An 11,208-nucleotide genomic window follows, 5' to 3' on the forward strand; every position below is an offset into this window, starting at 1 on the left:
TGCAGGGACAGACAAGTAGAGCTGGCCATCATCCACATAACAGTGCTAAGAGAAGCTGGCCATCATCCACATAACCTTCACATAATGCTTTCACCTGTGTCTGGATTAGTCCTGTTTCACCTTGTCGGTTATTGTTCATTGTCTCTGTATGTTATATGCTGTTTATCTGCTTATTGTGATCTTACAGATTTGTGTACGTTTCTTTCAGTTGGGTACTTGTTACTCTTGTTCCATGTAGTCTAGGTTTAGTATTTTGTGTTAAGGATAAGGTAAATTAAAACTTGCTCCTGAGATGGAGTTCACTCGCTGAGATGCCCAGGATTTATTAAGTGCCAATTATAATCAGCACCATAACAATGGTCCAAAGTCACTTTAGCGATATGTATAACAGGCCGAGGCATAGTGAACAGAAAATATAACAATACAGGCCGACAAGCTAAAGATAACAACAGCGATATGAATTAAACGAATGATGAACACAACACGGAGGATGTAAAAACAATGACCAGTGAAATAGAAATGAAAACGAGGGGCAAAGTATGCAGGCTTTGACAAAGAAACGAAATAGTAACAGGCGAGTACAACAAGGGGCAGAGACCTAAACAAGGAGGTGTGACAACTGAAACCAAAACAAAGAGACACGTGAAGAACGGAAACACAGGTGTGACTAAACTAAACTAGCAGGACTAGCACTAGTGCTTGTACTAAATTTGTTCCATTTGTAAATAATAAAGGACAGGAAGCAGGTGTAAAGTCGAACAGATTTCATAAATGCATTCAGCAGCATCACATCACGTACATCTACTTGTTCACTTCTCTACTTTTAGCACTTGAAGCTTTTTACTGACACCTAGTGGTGTGGTTATGAATACACTGTTAAGAAACAGATCCCCCCCAAAAAATGAAAAACTTTCCTGTAGCCTATTTAAATTGATGTTTACATACTCAAACTCTATTGTGTATCCTGGTTATATACAGATAACTATATTAAAAGCACATAGAAGGTGGTTTGGTTTTCCTATGGATGTACCGTTGCCGTGGCACAGTCCATCCAATGTGCTAATGTTACCAGTGAACGGAGTAGGGTCTATATACGGAGTATATATACGGAGTAGGGTATATATACGGTCTCTGACCTGGCCGTATATCTCACCTCTGACGCTTAGCTCATCTGTGGGACCTATAGGCCCTTTTCACATGTCCGCATTTTTTCCTCCGGAAGCTCTCGTCACTGAGTAAAGTTACTTCCGTTACACATTAAACAATGACGGGGTCCAAGAACAAGAGCTTTTGCAGTGTACCAAGGTGTTCGAACTTGAAGCAAAAACAGCCGTATCTCAGTTTCCATGGTTTTCCGACTGACGACGAGCAGAAAAGAAAATGGGTTTGTGCAATTAGGAGAGATGAAGGGGAAAACTTTGTGATACGGAGGGGAAGTACATTTGTGTGTAGCCAGCATTTCACTGCTGCAGACTACATAGCAGGAAGCTCGCCACTACAAGTTGGTGCTGTTCCCTGTTACTGTCCCCGGTACTGTTACTGTTCCCAGCCGGTTTCAGTGGAACAGTTCCCATGTTCCCGCTCAAATGCTTTCCGCGTTTGAAAGAGCAAACTCGGCTAGACGTTCGTCCACCAGAGTCGGAGGTTGTGGAAGATTTGAGCATTTGCGCTAAGGACCATGACTACGCAGCACATCCTGCCGGTATGTACAAGTGTTGTTAGCACTAAAATATTGTACTAAAATTATTTCTAAAAGTTCTAATTATTAATTAATTGGTTTTAATTAATATTCTAATTTTCAGAGATACTGAATTTGGCCCGTGACGTGTGAGAAGGCCCTTCCTCTAGTTAACGAAGAGGCTAACGGATCAAACGACCTTCTGCTCAGCAGAGATGATAGGCAGTAAAATGGGCGCGATTGCAGCCGGTATCGGTGGGGCCTTGTTCATCGGTTATTGCGTTTACGTGGACAGCAAACGAAGAAGTGACCCTAACTTCAAAAATACTGCGTGAACGTGAGTACTGAAAACCGTGTAACTACGGATAGCTAGTGGTAGATAACGTGAGGTAGCTACGAAACCATATGGCTGAGTTTAGCTATCATAGGAAACGAGTTAATCTCTGCAAAGTAACTTACAACTGTGGAAATTATTATTATATTATTTCCTAATATGTAGTACTAGTAAGACCAAATTGTTATTAAACGATTGCAGTAAATGAGCCGAGAATAGCTAAACTGTTAGCCACTTTAGAACACGTGTTGCGGCCTACCTCGCTATTTTACTTTTAGGTAGTAGCTGATCTCCCCTATTTTTGAGTTTAGCCAGCTAGACAAACCTGCATCAGCATGCACCACCTCTAAACGTTTGTGGTTAGCTTGCTACTTTATACCAACATTTAGAGGATTTGCTAGTCCGTTTAGTAGTTTTGGCAAACTAACTAGTGTATTTTAGCCTTTTTTATGCTTTAAGTTTTTCTATAATTGTTGTTGTCATAATTATTATTATTCAATTGTTTTGATGATAGGTTGATTTGTATTGGCAAAATCCGCAGTAATTCCGATCTGACCGTTCTCGTTGAAGTCACATGGCTACAAATCCAAGCTCTGACCACATAAAAAGTGACTCAGATCTTATTTGAAAAGGACGGATGTGTTTTTACACAGCGTGACGTACACTAACCCTACCAACATTGCTGGCTAGTTGGTAACTAGATCAGTCTACATTTTACATACCATTTATCTTTCCAGGTAGGAGGAAGCAGAAAATATCTCAGGAAAAATCTGGATTAGCCAGGGTATGGTACATCTCTTACAGCATATATATGTACACATCTGTTTGACATTCATGGAAATTCAATATTTTCACGAATGAGCTTATGACTATGAGCTCATGGTCTAAACTGGTATGTCAGTAATTTTTCTGTTTTATGCAAGGCTGTGCTGAAACATCATGTCCAAATTCACAATCTGTTAAATATACAATTGTTTACTTTTTTATCTGTCAAGCTACCAGATCTGAAAGATCCTGGAGCTGTGCAACAGTTCTTTCTTGATGAGATTCAGCTTGGGGAGGAGCTGTTGGCACAGGGTGAGATGTCTTTTCCCATGTATGGAATTCATTTACATCACTTACAGTCTGAATTATCTAGCAACTCTGGTCTATCAGTGCAACAGCAGTAATAGTGAACACTGATGTTACTTATTCAGATGTAAACGTTTAATATATTGAATACTGATGAAAGCTTGAATGTTTTTTTCCCTCTCAGGAGATTATGAGAAAAGTGTGGACCATTTGACTAATGCTATTGCTGTGTGTGGACAGCCCCAGCAGCTCCTACAAGTCCTCCAGCAGACTTTACCTCCTCCTGTCTTCCAGGTGCTCATTACCAAAGTGCCCACCATCAGCCAGGTGCATTTACCACATTTTCACTTCACAAAACATCCATTCTATTTTCAGTTTTATAGAGGGCATGCATTAAATTAGAGAACTATAACAGGCGTAATGGTAATATTGGCAAGTACATGCTTGAAAAGATAATTGTTTTATGCATTCTTCAAACTACCCCAATTGTTTGTTTTAACTTTTGGGATAAGCAAGAATGCAACAGCAATACCTAGAATTATCCAAAGTTAATGGTCTTTGTTCAGTGACCTGTGACTATTTCACCTCTAGGACACTAATCTAATTTAACTTTAGTCCATGGTTCTTGACCATTCAGCTTGCACCAACTCTCACTAAGTGTCTCTCATTTTTCTTTCGTAGCGGATAGCAAATGCCCAGAACTTGGCTGAAGATGATGTTGAATGAGAATGTGGATTTTGATTGATTAGTCATAGAGTGGTTTAATAAAAGATTCAGTCTAGGTCATGATCTCTTAAATACTGCTACGAAGCCTGTCTCTTTAGTGTGTGTTTAATTTAAATTTAATACATAGTTGTACATTTTAGGAGAGTAGTTGGCCTTCTCACTGTAGATGGAAGATTCTGATATGACATGTTTAAAATTAATGCTTACTATGATGGGCAGAGATTGCTGTCACTACTGTCAAAGGAAAATGCATGACTTCACATTTCTCCTTATTTAAAGAGTATTTCTAAAACTAATTTTTCAGCTTGAACTGTGGATTAAATGTTGGTCATGTCATTTGAGTTGTTTCTATGTAGTTTGAAAATAAAATGTGAAACGTTTCTTTTTCAATGTTGATGTATAGTTTTGATTATTGTAGGTAATAGTTCAGTCATGTCACAGTGATTACATGTTTGCAACACATGGACACACACAGGTCTTAAACCAAAGATTGTCTAATTTATCTTTCCAGGTAGGAGGAAGCAGAAAATCTCTCAGGAAGAATCTGGATTAGCCAGGGTATGGTACATCTCTTACAGCACATATATGTACACATCTGTTTGACATTCATGGAAATTCAATATTTTCACGAATGAGCTTATGACTATGAGCTTATGGTCTAAGCTGGTATGTCAGTAATTTTTCTCTTTTATGCAAGGCTGTGCTGAAACATCATGTCCAAATTCACAATCTGTTAAATATACAATTGTTTACTTTTTTTTTTATCTGTCAAGCTACCAGATCTGAAAGATCCTGGAGCTGTGCAACAGTTCTTTCTTGATGAGATTCAGCTTGGGGAGGAGCTGTTGGCACAGGGTGAGATGTCTTTTCCCGTGTATGGAATTCATTTACATCACTTACAGTCTGAATTATCTAGCAACTCTGGTCTATCAGTGCAACAGCAGTAATAGTGAACACTGATGTTACTTATTCAGATGTAAACGTTTAATATATTGAATACTGATGAAAGCTTGAATGTTTTTTTCCCTCTCAGGAGACTATGAGAAAAGTGTGGACCATTTGACTAATGCTATTGCTGTGTGTGGACAGCCCCAGCAGCTCCTACAAGTCCTCCAGCAGACTTTACCTCCTCCTGTCTTCCAGGTGTTCATTACCAAAGTGCTCACCATCAGCCAGGTGCATTTACCACATTTTCACTTCACAAAACATCCATTCTTTTTTCAGTTTTATAGAGGGCATGCATTAAATTAGAGAACTATAACAGGCGTAATGGTAATATTGGCAAGTACATGCTTGAAAAGATAATTGTTTTATGCATTCTTCAAACCCCCCAATTGTTTGTTTTAACTTTTGGGATAAGCAAGAATGCAACAGCAATACCTAGAATTATCCAAAGTTAATGGTCTTTGTTCAGTGACCTGTGACTATTTCACCTCTAGGACACTAATCTAATTTAACATTAGTTCCTGGTTCTTGACCATTCAGTCTGTACCAACTGTCTCACTAAGTGTCCCTCATTTTTCTTTCATAGCGGATAGCAAGTGCCCAGAACTTGGCTGAAGATGATGTTGAATGAAAATGGGGATTTTGATTGGCTAGTCATAGAGTGGTTTAATAAAAGATTCAGTCTAGGTCATGATCTCTTAAATGCTGCTACGAAGCCTGTCTCTTTGGTGTGTGTTTAATTTAAATTTAATACATAGTTAACATTTTTGGAAAGTAGTCTTCTCACTGTAGATGGAAGATTCTGATATGACATGTTTAAAATTAATGCTTACTATGATGGGCAGAGATTACTGTCAAATGAAGATGCATGACTTCACATTTCTCCTTATTTAAAAAGTTCATTTCTAAAACAATTTTTTCAGCTTGAACTGTGGATTAAATGTTGGTCATGTAATTTGAGTTGTTTCTATGTAGTTTGAAAATAAAATGTGAAACATTTATTTTTCAATGTTGATGTATAGTTTTGATTATTGTAGGTAATAGTTCAGTCACGTCACAGTGATTACATGTTTGCAACACATGGACACACACGGGTCTTAAACCAAAGATTGTCTAATGGCAAAATCTCTTTGTGAGATGTCGTCTTGGCAGAGACGACAGGGATGAAGTATATACACGCTCCATGCTGAGGTGAATTGACAAGAACTATCTTCTGCGAGTACAGGAACTTGTTTTACACGGAGGTGACGTATTTCCGCTTTGTTGTGAAAATCAAATCAAATATATTTGTATAGCGCTTTTCACAACATATGTTGTCACAAAGCGCTTTACAGGATTTACAAGGTTAACAATACTATGGGTCCAAATCTCAAATGTGCAAGCCAAAGGCGACAGTGGCAAGGAAAAACTCCCTAGATGGTGGGGAATAGGAAGAAACCTTGGGAGGACCAAGACTCAAAAGGGAACCCATCCTCTATTGGGTGGCCCGTTAACACAAGGGCCTATTGAGGTTCTAGAGAGGAGGTCCTGCATTATCTTGATCACCAGCTACTGGCGTGGGGCGGTATTGCACTGGAATATAACAGGTGTTGTTTACCAGACAAATCTTTTTTTTTTTTTTTTTTTTTTTTTTGCCCACCTCCACCCCCCCCATCTTTGGAGGACAACTTTGTTTTTATGTACAGATTAAATGGCAATTGTAACAATTCTGTATAATATATAGTATAGTGATAATATATAGTGATAATATGCAAAGTGATAATTATTGGGGTTAGGTGGACCAAGAAAAGAGGGGGAGAGAAGTAATAAAAAGGGAAAAGACAAAGGCAGGAAAAGAAAGAAGAAGAAAAAGAAAAGAAAAAAAAATAATAGAATAAAACACGCAACCAGCTCAAATGACCACTGCAAAGAAGAACAGAAAGTAAACCAAATACATATAGTACAAATGAGTGCGATGTATGGGTGTGTGTGAGTGTGTGTTTATGTGCAACCTAAAAGTGCAACATAGGATAGATGTTTGGAATGTACTTACCAGCAAGGGTGGGTAGCTGCGACAACATTCCCCCTGAGGCCAGAGGCGGGCAGAGAGAGACCCGGGAATCCCACCCACCCACGGCCCCCCAAGGAGTGGTGGAGTACCAGAGCCGCACTTCCCAGAAACCCTCACATGCCCGCCCCACCAGTCAAGGAGCGCAGGTCCAGAGGGAACAGAGCCCCCCCACCCCCCCCCAGGATGCCCCCCCCCCCCATCGTGGGCCAGCGGCAAAGCCACGGCGCCACGCGCCCGGAAAGCCACCCACCACCCGGCAGGGCCCACCTCCCGCCGAGGAGCACCCGGCCACCACAAACCACCACCGACCAGGGGAGCGGGCCAACCGCCCCCCCGCCGGGGGGCCAAGCCGGACCCCGGAGCCCCAAGGCGCCCCCCCTCTGGAGTGGTGCAGTAATCTCAGGGGAGCATCCGGGAGTGAACCGGGCACGACCAGCCCCGACCCAGAACCAGCTGTCCTCACCCATACACTCAAATTCAGATTACATTCGCCCCTATACACCCCTACCATGCACACACCCACCCCCATACACATATACATACACTCAAATTCACCCTCACACCTCCAAATTTACCCACACCTGGCCATATATCCCCTCCCTCCAACATGTACTCATTCATCCACCTATTCAGAAACAAGAAGAAAACAAGGACAAAGACACACACTTATCCAGACTAGCACACCCTCTGCGGCGGGGGCAAATGGCTGGACCAGCAAAGACCGGCAGTGGTCCTAGGAAGCCACCAGCCCAGTCCCACGCCAGCGACCCCCCCTCCCCTGCCCCGGCAGGGAGCAGGAAGCGGGTGAAGGAAGGCCTTCCCACCCCTCCACCCCCAGTGCTGTGTTGTGTGTAGGTGTTGGTGTATATGCATGTGTGGTAGTGTGTGATACTATGGTGCAGTTAAAATTGAGGGGACAGGTGCTAGGACAAACGTGGGTGTATGTCCACACCGTCCCCTCAAAGGCCCTCAATGTCTAAAGTGCAGTAAAAACTGAGGGACAGACAGTGGTGAGGAGACGGGTGAACCATGGCAGCAGGCCCACCTCGTCAACCTCTGGATACATGCCTGCCCCCAGAATCCTAAATGAACAAGGATGTGTGTGTGTGGGTGGGAATGCTTAGGTCCAGAGGAAAGGGTCCTCTGGAAGAGGAGAGCCAGCTTGCTAGCTGCCTCATTGAGCACCGAACTTCACTGCCCCCCCAGCTCAAGGCAGGGAGCGGTCGACCCGGGGAGACCAGGGTGGCAACCCTCCCCACCACCACATCCAAGCCCGGATCCACACCACCTCCACCACAGAGAGCAGCCAGTCCGGACATCCACATACACCTAGACACACATTTCCTTCATACACGTATGCACTCACACACATTTAACCCATAAATATATACACATATACATACATACATACATCCATATATATAAATATATACATACACATACATACATACATATATATCTACACATACATATACACCACACCCCTGTGTATACACCCACAACCATACCAATCGCACAGTGATCAAACGATGACAGACATCAACAGTATTGAGGACATGCCGGTCGGAATCCGGAACCCTACCTCCCGGCCCACCCCAGACATCCCCATCATCCACCGCCCCACTCCCACCACCCAGGCACCTCGGAGCCCCAAGGCCCAGACCCAACGCCCCGACCCAGGCCGACCGACCCACCCCACCCAGCGGCGCAACCGCAGCGGCGCAGGTCCCCCCGCACGGGCAGGGCCCCAGCTCGGGGTCGGGGGGCACCAGGCCCCGGGTCCCGCCACCTGGCCCCACAGGGGAGGCCAGCCACCCCGCCGAGGGCCAGCATCTGCTCCCCCCGCACCCCGGCCCCACACCCCAGAGCCCAGAGGGAGCGCCACCCAAGCCCCCCCCCACCACCGCCCTCCAGGGCAAGCACATGTCATCCCAGGTCGGCAGCCCCGGCCCCCCCGCCCAAAAAATGTCCGGCACGAGCAGTCTCCCCGGGGTCGACCCCCAGCCACCAACCGGCCCTCCGGGAGCTGAAGCCCCCGCCAACCGCCCCGACTAGCTAATGGAACTGATCAGTGGGAACCAAAGAGAATTAAATTCCTCCAACTGGTCTTTAGAGGAAGCAGACATTCTCTCCAGACAGATGTGATCAAGTAATATATTTTTGTAATGAGTAATATGCAGGTTCTTTTTCGTTTTCCAATTGATAAGAATGGTTTTCTTGGCGATGCATAGGGCAGTGAGAACTATGTGTGATATGTTTGCCTCTGTATCTAATTCACTGACGTCTCCTAAGATGCACAGTCTGGGGGAAGTTGGGATGCAGCCCCGTGGACAATTCTACACATACCTTCTGCCAGAATTCCTTAACAGGCCTACAATCCCATATAGCATGCATATAGTTATCAATTATATTGCCTGTACAGTGGGTGCATATGTTTGATTGTGCTAGGCCCATTTGGAACATCCTTTGTCCTGTATAGTGTGTTCTATGAAGGACTTTGTATTGTATAAGTATTGTATTTGTATTGTATATTTTGAAGATATTTGTACATATGTCGGTCCAGAAATGTTGATCTTGATTAATAAATAAATCTCGTTCCCATTTGGCTATCGGAAGGGAGATTGAGTCATCAAATTTTAACAATAATTTATACAGTTTTGATAATAATTTAGGAGTATATAGATTTAAAAATTCAGTTATCCATGCTGATATTTCTAAATTCAGTTGATTGCGGTTGAATCTCTGTTGAATGATGGATTTTAATTGTTGATATTCCAGAAATCTACTGTTGTTTATTCCATATTCTGATACAAGTTCCTGGAATGTGACAAAGTTTCCATCTTTAATAACATGTTCTAAATTTTTTATTCCCCTGTCATGCCATGATGAAAAATGTAGTACTTTCTTGTTCTGACAGATGTCTGGATTGTTCCAAATGGGTGTTAGTTTGCATGGGATGAGTGGGGACCGAGTTAATTTAAGGAATTCCCACCAGGCTGTCAGTGAAGTATTTATACTAAGGCTTTTAAAACAGTCCTGACGCTTAATATTAGAGCTAATGTAAGGTAGGTCTGAGAGTTTTATTTATTTAGTATACTGGTCCTCGTAGTAGTATGCAGTACAGTTTCCAGTATGTGACAAAAGCAAAGCATACTACGGGGTCACGTGATCGTAGCGTTGCATGATGGGATGCAGTACACCACGAAGATAGCTCTGTTTGCGTACTGGAATATTTTGCGGAAGTAGTAGGTCATCCGGGTATGTTTCGCATACTGGAAAATTTCATTTTGGTCACATACTGCATACGGCATACTGATTTGGGGCTCGATCAGTATGCCAGTAGTATGTAGTAGGCTATTTCGAACACAGCCACGTAGTGTTGCACGGTATACCGATACTAGAGTAGTATCGCGATACTTCGTCATTAAAAACGGTACTATACCCAGTTTGCTTAGTATCGGTGCTATAGGACTAAGTGCTTTTTAAGAGCAGTATTTCCAAAGAGTGCCACACGGGGGCAGTGTGTGCATACAGCAGTGCAGCGCTTGCCTCCTCTCTGCAGAATAAGAAGAAACCGTGTACGATGGCTGATAATACAAGCAATATTGCGGACCGTCCTCAGCTTGTTGAAAAACTACACACACGAACCGAAATATGGAATTATTTGCATACATTTCAGACAGTCATGGCAACCCCGTGGACACATCAAAACCGGTCTGCAAACGGTGCTTTAAAGCTGTACCAACCAAAGGAGCCAATCGATTCTTTTTACATAAAATGCGCTTTCGTTTGACCCACCCAAGGTGCCGTAATGCACAGAACAGTTGGTAATGCTGAAATGGCAGCTAAAACAAACGCAGTGTGTTCGCAGCTCGTCTTAATTAAACAAGGAAAGCAGCAGAAGTGCTGTGTGGAAATACTTTGGATTCGAAGCAGATACAGATGGAAAACCGAAGGACATGAACAAGCCAGTTTGCAGGCGGTGCTGGTGCTTTCGGAACATTTCAACGAAGGGCGCTAAAGCCTGGTTTATACCTGACGCGCCGCGAGCAGCGCGAGGGTCCGCGCGGCGAAAATGATGTAATCGCGGTAGCCTCGCGCGCTGTCAATTCGCGAGGTCGTGCACCTCTAGAATTTTGTAACTTAGCGCGCGCCGCAGCGCAATGAACAGTCATGTTTGTAGGGTTCATACACCAACAAGGTGGAATTAAAGCACTTGTACGTCACTTTCAAGGTCCATTTCAATATTTCCCAGCACGTTAAACTTTAGTTAAATATTTATACATATACTCGAAATTATTCGCTTTTTTATCACATTATTTAATGGTTGTTTATTTTCAAAACGCCCAATTTTAACGTCTTCACGTTCTCTCATGTTTCGTCCTGGAATTACAAGAGGCTCGT

The 11,208-nt window shown here is 43.2% G+C and overlaps 2 non-coding genes and 1 pseudogene across 3 annotated transcripts; all 3 read left to right on the forward strand.

The window, feature by feature from the left end:
* The first annotated feature begins 1,239 nt into the window (after positions 1–1,239).
* Positions 1,240–4,862, forward strand: LOC143473792 (mitochondrial import receptor subunit TOM20 homolog; annotated as a pseudogene). Its single transcript, XR_013120633.1, has 8 exons — positions 1,240–1,702; positions 1,803–2,015; positions 2,750–2,796; positions 3,008–3,089; positions 3,268–3,410; positions 3,765–4,367; positions 4,583–4,664; positions 4,843–4,862. The product of XR_013120633.1 is annotated as a mitochondrial import receptor subunit TOM20 homolog (transcript).
* On the forward strand, positions 3,547–3,680 carry LOC143474437 (small nucleolar RNA SNORA14). Its single transcript, XR_013120773.1, has one exon. It is a non-coding gene; the product is annotated as a small nucleolar RNA SNORA14 (small nucleolar RNA).
* Positions 4,863–5,121: 259 nt separating the features above from the next.
* Positions 5,122–5,254, forward strand: LOC143474436 (small nucleolar RNA SNORA14). The gene has a single exon (XR_013120772.1). It is a non-coding gene; the product is annotated as a small nucleolar RNA SNORA14 (small nucleolar RNA).
* The last annotated feature ends 5,954 nt before the right edge of the window (positions 5,255–11,208 follow it).

The sequence above is a fragment of the Brachyhypopomus gauderio genome, chromosome 13 (assembly GCF_052324685.1).
Source record: "Brachyhypopomus gauderio isolate BG-103 chromosome 13, BGAUD_0.2, whole genome shotgun sequence".
Classification (NCBI taxonomy): domain Eukaryota; kingdom Metazoa; phylum Chordata; class Actinopteri; order Gymnotiformes; family Hypopomidae; genus Brachyhypopomus; species Brachyhypopomus gauderio.